The 9,015-nt window shown below is 43.7% G+C and overlaps 2 protein-coding genes across 35 annotated transcripts in view; one reads left to right on the top strand and one right to left on the bottom strand.

The window, feature by feature from the left end:
• The window catches only part of LOC125428587 (zinc finger protein 883-like), a 1,608,225-nt gene that overhangs the window by 1,514,826 nt on the left and 84,384 nt on the right, over positions 1-9,015 (top strand). The gene's annotated exons all lie outside the window — the stretch shown is intronic.
• LOC125428550 (zinc finger protein 420-like) overlaps positions 1-9,015 on the bottom strand; it is an 88,744-nt gene that overhangs the window by 20,926 nt on the left and 58,803 nt on the right. For 2 of the 5 annotated variants that reach the window (XM_048488851.1, XM_048488852.1), the window contains exon 1: positions 3,385-3,389. The exons of the other annotated variants lie outside the window; for them this stretch is intronic. The gene's annotated coding sequence lies outside the window, so the exon portion shown is untranslated. Of the gene's footprint in view, positions 1-3,384; positions 3,390-9,015 lie in introns of those variants that run through there. 5 annotated transcript variants of the gene reach the window in all.

The raw sequence follows: 9,015 nt of genomic DNA, 5'->3' as shown, positions 1-9,015 counted from the left end.
AGCATCAAAGAACTCACACAAAAGAGACACCTTTTGAATATTCAGAGTGTGGAAAGAGATTCAGTCAAAGTAGCAATCTTCAAAACCATCAAAAAACTCACACAAAAGACAGACCTTTTGAATGTTCAGTGTGTGGAAAGAGATTCGGTCACAGTAGCACTCTTAAAGACCATCAAAGAACTCACACAAAGGAGAGACCTTTTGAATGTGCAGAGTGTGGTAAGAGATTCAGTCAGATCAGCACTCTTCGACAGCATCAAACAACTCATGCAAAGGAGAGACCTTTTGAATGCTTAGAGTGTGGAAAGAGATTCAGTCAGAGTGGACATCTTCAAAGCCATCGAATGACTCACACAAAGGAGAGACCTTTTGAATGCTCAGAGTGTGGAAAGAGATTCCGTCAAAATAGCAATCTTCAAAACCATCAAAGAACTCACACAAAGGAGAGACCTTTTGAATGCTCAAAGGCCCCTTCCGCACATGCAAAATAATGTGTTTTCAAACCACTTTCACAACTGTTTGCAAGTGGATTTTGCTATTCCGCACAGCTTTAACAAGCACTGAGAGAAGTTTGAAAGTGCATTATTCTGCATGTGCAGAATGAGGCAAAGTGTGGAAAGAAATTCAGACCTACTCCGCATGGACCATAAAGACCAGTGTGCTGCCAGTAAAAGAGCAGTTGTGGGGGATGGAGTTCGCACCACTGCTGGAGCACAGCTGCAGTGGCCTATTCCCCCCACAACAGCGTTTTTCTGACTCGCTAGTTTAGCTAGTCTTTTGAAAAGTGGCCAGTATGTATCTTCAAGAGCGTCAGAAAATCACACAATGGAGAGACCTTTTGAATGCTCAGAGTAGCAACAGATTTAATCATAGTAGCTGTAAAGAAAGTGTGCTTTTAAGTTATAATATTATGTTGGCATAATTGTAGCCATTTTGTTATATTTCTGGAAGCTGAAATCTCTTGTCCTACCAAATGCAGCTGTAAAAGATTGGCTTTCTCTCATCATGGTCACAAAAATGGCTAAACAAGTTAATTGAAGGGCATTCCTTTTGGTTTCTATAACTGTTTTCACCTGGGAACTTTTGAGATAACTTGCTATGGCTTAATTGAGTAATTTCATTAGTTTGAGTAATTTCATTAGTTTAGCAGTGGTATAAAGCAACTTTCTATATTTCAGTTTCTGTTTTGTACCATCTGCACTTGCCAATACCAGTGCCTTTGAACTATTTTTTATTTTAATAAACCAGAAATATTTTTATAGTTTGTTTGTATGAAGTCTTTGATTCAGAAAGAGAGCCCATGCATCTAGGTGGCATCTAGCCATCTTCAAAAGCATCAAACAACCCACACAAAGGAGAACATAAGAACAAGCCAGCTGGATCAGAATTTTATAGACTTCAATCATATCCCCCCTCAGACCTCTCCAAACTAAAGAGTCCTAAACACTGCAGCCTCTCCTCATAAGAAAGGTGCTCCAATCCCGCAATCATTCTCGTTGCCCTTCTCTGCAATATCCTTTTTAAGATATCCTTTTTGAGATGTGGCGACCAGAACTGAACACAGTACTCCAAGTGCGGTCGCACCACTGCTTTATATAAGGGCATGACAATCTTTGTAGTTTTATTATCAATTCCTTTAATGATCCCCAGCATAGAGTTTGCCTTTTTCCCAGCTGCCATGTATTGAGTTGACATTCCCATGGAACTATCAACTAAGACGCCCAAATCCCTTTCCTGGTCTGTGACTGATAGCACTGACCCCTGTAGCGTGTATGTGAAGTTTGAATTTTTTGCCCCTATGTGCATCACTTTACATTTTGCTACATTGAACTGCATTTGCCATTTCTTAGCCCACTCACCTAATTTATCAAGGTCCGCTTGGAGCTCTTCGCAATCCTTTGTGGTTCTCGCCACCCTACATAATTTGGTATCATCCGCAAACTTGGCCACCATGCTACCCACCCATGAATGCTCAAACTGTAGAAAGAAATTCAGTTGGTGTGATTAGTTCTCTTTTTCTTCCTTTTGTGTTCTTCTGTGTTCCTTTACACTGATTATTATGAGAGTTCTCTTTATTCCTATGCATGCATACCTAGAGTGCTGCATTGAGGCTGTTAATTCTATTTCTGCAATCTTTGCTTCTTTTTATTTTTAGCAATTAGTTTCCTAACTCATCCATCAAGATTTTCATTTTCATTTGGCTATATGCATACGCTTTCCACAGTTCAAGAGCTTAACTGGTAACCTCCCGCCTCCTTTCTATCTTTCCCCAGCCATTCTGAGGATTATCGACTGCTTAATGTTCTGTCGATGCAATGCAAGTCGAACTGTGTACCATGTGTGGTATTATGTATAGAATTGGGTCAAACTACTGATCTCTTTGGTTTGGTTAAAACATTTAAGTATTGGCTGCCCATCCATTTTAACGCCTAAATGAGCAGTTTTATCAATTTGCTGCTTGTTAACTCAAACAAATTCCATCTGGCTTAAAAAAAATTATCAGGAAAATAGAAGGTAGAAAGACCGCTTATTTGACATATTTGGAATCATATAAATAGTTAAAAACTACTTAAATATGGGATTATTGAAAACTAATAAGAATGGCAGATAAAACATGCTCACTAATGAATTTTTCTGTTGTTGGTGAGAGTGGTTTTATGGCACCACATATCCAAACAGTGGCGTAGCTGTTACGGGGACATCTGGGAACAAGCACCCTGGGTGCCCCCATGGGAGTCATATGAAGGGCTTCAAAAATAGTTCCCCACTTCCTGGAAGGAAGAGCCATGCCCCTCTTCATTCCCAGAAGTAGCTGGGCCTTGGCCTGTGCCCGTCTGATGTCCTCCAGCCATGGGCATGCTCTGGAGAGCACGACCATGGCTGGAGGATGGTTGAGGGGCACAGGGGCGGCGTGCACGTCACGCTGAGGCCCAGCCATGCCCCTACGCATTCCCAGAAGTAACTGGCCTCAGCCTGCACACGTTGGCCAGCTGGCATCCAGCCGTGGTCTTTCTCTGTAGAGCACAGCCATGACGAGGCCGGCTGACAGGCACAGAGGCAGACCACATATCACACTGATGCCCAGCCACACACACCCTTCCCAGAAGTGGCTGGGCCTTGGCACAAAGTGTGCGCATCACGCCTTGGCCCAGCCCAGAACGAGGCCTGCACCCATTGGCCACATTCCAGCTGTAGGCATGCTCTGGAGGCCAGCTGACGGGTACAGGCAGTGGGGGCAGGGCTACGAGGAGGTGGGGCAGAGCGGCACTCGGGTGCCATTTTGCCCTGGACGCCATTTTCTCCCCCTATGTTCCTGTATCCAAATATTAAAATATCCAACGCCGAGACATGCATTAGCTATGGCCAGATTTAATGTAATTCCACCAGCTGTATTGCAAGGAAGATACCCCTCCCCCAAAAATCAAGCGATGAGAGAACCTGCTCATGTGTAGATGGCCAAACAGAATCTTTAGCACATTCTCCTTTTTATTGCCCTAAAAAGGCCTCCAGTAAGAAATAAACATTAGAATCAAGTGCTGTCAAAATGTGAGGGATTATCAGATGACAAAAAATGTATTCCAAACAATGTAAATGAAGTTTTCTGCATATTAGTAGGTCAGTTCCTCTAAGATGTAATTAATACTTTGGGATGAATTATGGGTATGTAACCATTGAGAATTAAGAACATAAGAAAGAGCCTGCTGGATCACCAGAGTCCAACTACTCCAGTACGCTGCTAGTCGCAGTGGCCCACCAGGTGCCTTTGGGAGCTCACACGCAGGATGTGAAAGCAATGGCCTGCTGCTGCTGCTGCTCCCGAGCACCTGGTCTGTTAAGACATTTGCAATCTCAGATCAAGGAGGATCAAGATTGGTAGTCATAGATCGACTTCTCCATAAATCTGTCCAAGCCCCCTTTAAAGCTGTCCAGGTTAGTAGCCATCACCACCTCCTGTGGCAGCATATTCCAAAGATTCCAAATTCTAATAAGAAGTTGGTTGCAACCATAGGAAACAGTGCTGAGACTTTCATGCTTTAATTAAAGAAATATGAAATGTACAGCCAATGTGAACCTAAAAGAAAATGTTTTATCAGTGTCATTTATGTCTGGTTAAACTAGCCAAGATGTATCCTATAAAATGCAAAGAAAAATTGGAGATATTTTGAGGTAAAGGGCACTTATGATCATGTGTGGTGGGAGTGTAATAAGATAAAGAAATTTTGAGGAGAAATATATCAAACAATGCAAAAAATATTGGGATATAATATTGAATTGAAGAAAGACTTACGTTTATTGAATCTTTTGGGACAGGAAATTAAACCAAACATTAGAAAACTAATATATGGTTTCAGCAGCCAGGATTCTGATTGCTAGACAATGGAAACAGCAGGAACCTGCAAAGATTGAAGACTGGTTGGATCTATGATAAACTTTCCATGTTGATGAGATCTGCAGAGCAGGGGTAAAGGCGGGAGCCAGCAATTCAAATTCAAATGGCAGGGCAGAGATGTTCATTCAAGCTGCCCCCCAAAATGACAGCCAATCAGAATGCGGGATACCATGGATGTTCATGCATGTGCAGATATGCTTGCGGTGTAAATACAGAAGACCTGGGCTCATGCGAACCCAATTGGAGTATTTCCTCCTGGTCTTCCCTTGATTGCCTCACAGAAATGGGCAGCCATGCAAGGGGGAATCTGGGATAAAACTGACCCAGATTGTAAGGTCCCAATTGTAACCCGGTATAATTGTGCTGTACAGAAATGGCCGTGGAGTGCCACAGGGTTCTGTCCTGGACCCAGTGCTATTCAATATTTTTATCAATGACTTGGACAATGAAATAGAGGGCATGTTAATCAAATTTGCAGATGACACCAAATTAGGAGGGGTAGCTAATACCGTGTTTCCCCGAATATAAGACAGTGTCTTATATTAATTTTTGCTCCCAAAGATGCGCTATGTCTTATTTTCAGGGGATGTCTTATTTTTCTGTGTTCTGTTTGTCGGGCATGCTTCCAAACAAAAACTTTGCTATGTCTTACTTTCGGGGGATGCCTTACATTTCACACTTCAGCAAAACCTCTACTACGTCTTATTTTTAGGGGATGTCTTATATTCGGGGAAACAGGGTATCCTGGAGGACAGGGCAGTATTCAAAATTATTTGGACAGATTAGAGAGCTGGGCCAAAACTAACAAAATTAATTTCAACAGAAATAAATGTAAGGTTCTACGCTTAGGCAGAAAAAATGAAATGCACAGATATAGGATGGGGGACACCTGGCTTGATAACACCACATGTGAAAGGGATCTTGGAGTCTTAGTAGACCACAAACTTAACATGAGTCAGCATGTGTTATGACTGCCAAGAAAACCAATGCAATTCTGGGATGCATCAATAAAAGTATCGTGTGTAGATCGAGGGAAGTAATTGTACCGCTCTACTCTGCATTGGTCGGACCTTACCTAGAATACTGTGTTCAGTTCTGGGCACCGCAATTTAAGAAGGATATTGACAGGCTGCAGAGGCGTAGCTAGGGAAAATGGAGCCCGGTGCAAAATCTGAGTTTTGCGTACTTCCCACATGTTTGTTTTGTTTTTTTTGTTTTTTTTAGTGTTTTTTTCAGTTAGTGGCCTGCAGAGGGTGCAGTTGTTGGAAGCTAGGCAGGGGTAGGGAGCCTGCAAGCTCTCCAGATGTTCAGAACCCACAATTCCCCATCAGCCTCTGTCAGCATGGCCAGTGACCCATGCTGGTAGGGGCTGATGGGAATTGTGGTTCCTGAACATCTGGAGAGCCACAGGTTCCCTACCCTTAGCCTAGCAGCATCAAGGCCTCAGGGATATCTTTAGGAGCCCCCCCTGATGAGTACCACCCAGGTTTGGTTTAGGGGGTCCAGGGTCTATGAGACCTCGGGAGGTGTAGCCCCCATCTCCTATTGCGGCTCTCATTGGAAGCAATGGGGGGGATGGGAGCATCCCCTTTTGGAATCATTAGCTTTGGACCCCCTGGACCAAATATCCCGCAGAAACCTGGGTAGTATCTATGAGGAGAGTCTCCCGAAAAATCCCTGAAGTATTGGAGTGCTGCTAGCCTAAAAACTGCGCCCCCTGCAGGCAAAACCAAAAAACACAAAACTACAAAAACACAAACCTGATTTTTTGCCACCCCCCCTCCCCCCAGCCCCAGTGCAATGTCGCGTTCCCTGGCCCCCTTGTGGGTCTGCCTCTGACAAGCTGGAATGTGTCCAGAGGAGAGACAACCAAAATGGTAAAAGGTCTGGAACCCATGCCCTATGAAGAGATACTTAGGGAGCTGGAGATGTTTAGTTTGGTCATGAGAAGATTAAGGGGGGGGGACTTGATAGCTATGTTTATACATATTTGAAGGGATGCCATGTAATAGAAGAGGAAGCAAGCTTGTTTTCTGCTGCACCAGAGACTAGGGCACAGAGTAATAGATTCAAGGTGCAGGAAAAGAGATTTCACCTAAACATTAGGAATAACTTTCTGGTTGTCAGGGCTGTTTGACAGTGGGAGTCACTTCTAAAAGCAGAGTGGTGGAGTCTCCTTCTTTGGAGAGAGCTTTTAAACAAAGGCTGGATGATAGAGTATGTCGAGGGAGTGCTTCAATTATATGTTCCTGCATAGCAGGGGGTTGGACTTGTTAGCCCTGTGGTCTCTTCCAATGATTTTATGAATATCAGGATAATTTGACCATCTTTGTTTTTAAAAATCTCCAAAAGTTTTGCAACCAGTTCAACAACTTCAGAGTCATGACCATCCAGCAAGTTCTGGAGTGTCTACTCCATGTTGACAGGTCTTTGGAGCCTGAAGTGTAGCTGAAGGAGATTTGCCACAAAGTCTCTCATGCAATAGATGTTTTGTTTTTTAGGGATAGGGAATGCTAGGCTGGAGTAAGGGGGTCTGAAGGAATGGAAAGAAGACTGGCAAAAAGCGTCTACAGATCCAGAGCAGATTTTTGGCCATAAAGGAGTGTCCTTCTCACCAGGAGATCTCTCAAGCGCATGCCTGGGGGGATCAAGACCCCTTTCCTGTAATTGTGGGATGCCTTGAAGCTGCCCACACATTTTGCACTGGGGGGCTTGAAGAAAGGATGGGAGGTTTGGAAGACACAGTAAAACTGGCTGCTGTTGTTTTTTTGGCCTGTGTAGCTGTAGTCCTGGCAGTTTTGGCTCCTAGCATGGGTCAAGGCTAAGATGAGAAGCTTATCCTACTGTGACATGTCTCTGAGGATGCCAGCCATAGATGCAGAGCCAAAATGTTGGGAGCAAAGAAACTACCAGGTCACATGCCACACAGCCCCAACTTCAACCACAGTCAGTTAATTGTTTTAAAGCTTTCAGCAGCAATGGCAGGTAAAATTCCCCCTCCTGTGAAAGAGACCTCTCCCCTCAGGCAGAGCAGCCGTAATGACCTGGTTTGGCCTGGGAGACTCTTGAGGAAGCAGCCTCTAGTGTGAAAGAAGAGAGCGATGCTTTGAGTTGCTTTATATAAAGAAGTTTTTACTAACTTAGGAAGGGGAGGGTTATATTGAACAAAAAACCAAATAAATCCTGTACTGCTCTGTTACATACCCTGTTTCCCCTAATATAAGACATCCCCGAAGGCCAAGACATAAGTAGAGGTTTAGCGGAGGTGCACAATATAAAGAACATCCCCCGAAAGTAAGACATAGCAAAGTTTTTTGTTTTGGAAACATGCCCGACCGACAGAACACAGGAAAAATAAGACATCCCCTGAAAATAAGACATATACATCTTTGGGAGCAAAAATTAATATAAAGACACTGTCTTATATTCGGGGAAGCTCTGGTATTTGGTACTAACTATACACTTAAGACTACATCTTGCTCTTTCTTCCTGCTTCTCTCTGTCCATGGCGCTCTTCTTAAAGAAAACAATTTAACTTTATACCTTCTGATATATTGGCTCCCTTACATGTAAGCAATGACTATCTGACTGACTAATAGCTAATCAATGTTAGCTCAATAGCACCTCAGCATTCTGTTTACATCTGAACAGTTAACCTTTTATGACTGATTTGTGACAGACATTTGCAATCACCAACACCCTGCCAGTCCCACTGCATCTGTGGACCTGCTTGAGCTCTCTGGCACCCCATGAAGTTGATGGGCAGTAGATTCAGGATGGAAAAAAGGTATTTCTTTACTCAACAAGAGTGATTAAAATGTAAAAGATGTGTCTACTTAAAAGATGTGTCATTGGCACAAGCACAGAAAGATTTAAAGTGGATTGAACAGATTCATGGAGGGTAGGTGTATCAGTGGCTACTAATGGTGGCTACTAAAAGGGAAGAATAGTTGGGATTTACTCAACTGTAAGTCTCAAAGCAGTTTACAAACTCCTTTTCCTTCCTCTCCGAACAACAAGTACCTTGTGTGAGGGTTAGTGGGGTTGAGAGAGTTTGAGAGAGAACTTTATCTGACAAACCCAAGATTACCCAGCAGGCTTCATGTATAGGAGCAACCAGAGGCGTAACCAGGGGGGAAAGCGCCTGGATTTACTATGTCCAGACTGCTGGGAGGCCCTTGAAATTCACAAAACACCAAGACAACTTTGACAAGAAAGAAGAGGCTTTGAAAATTAACAAAGCTTGGCTACCAATTCATAAAAGTGGCCCCAGTAACCCCACCCACTTATTACAATGCACTCCAACCACCACCTTAGTATAGCAAATTCCACCCAAACAGTGATTTTAGTTGGGTCCCATATAAGGACATGGACAATATACCCCACTAAACTTTCCCTTCTCACTAGCCACAGTGTAGAAACAGACTATTCTCTGTGTTACACCTCTGAAGATGCCAAACACAGATGCAGAAGCTGAGCGTTAGGGACAAAGATCCCACCAGACCACGGCCACACAGCCCGCATGAGCCACTGCAACCATTGCCCCTGAGTTTGGGAGGCAAAACAGCCCCCCTCCTGCTCCTTTCTCCAGCAGGGGAAAAGGCTGCCTTACCTGCCCTCCAGTC

This window comes from Sphaerodactylus townsendi, linkage group LG03 (genome assembly GCF_021028975.2).
Source record: "Sphaerodactylus townsendi isolate TG3544 linkage group LG03, MPM_Stown_v2.3, whole genome shotgun sequence".
In the NCBI taxonomy this organism is placed as follows: Eukaryota; Metazoa; Chordata; class Lepidosauria; order Squamata; family Sphaerodactylidae; genus Sphaerodactylus; species Sphaerodactylus townsendi.
The sequence above is the reverse complement of the archived record's forward strand: the minus strand, read 5'-3'. Positions and strand labels throughout refer to the sequence as shown.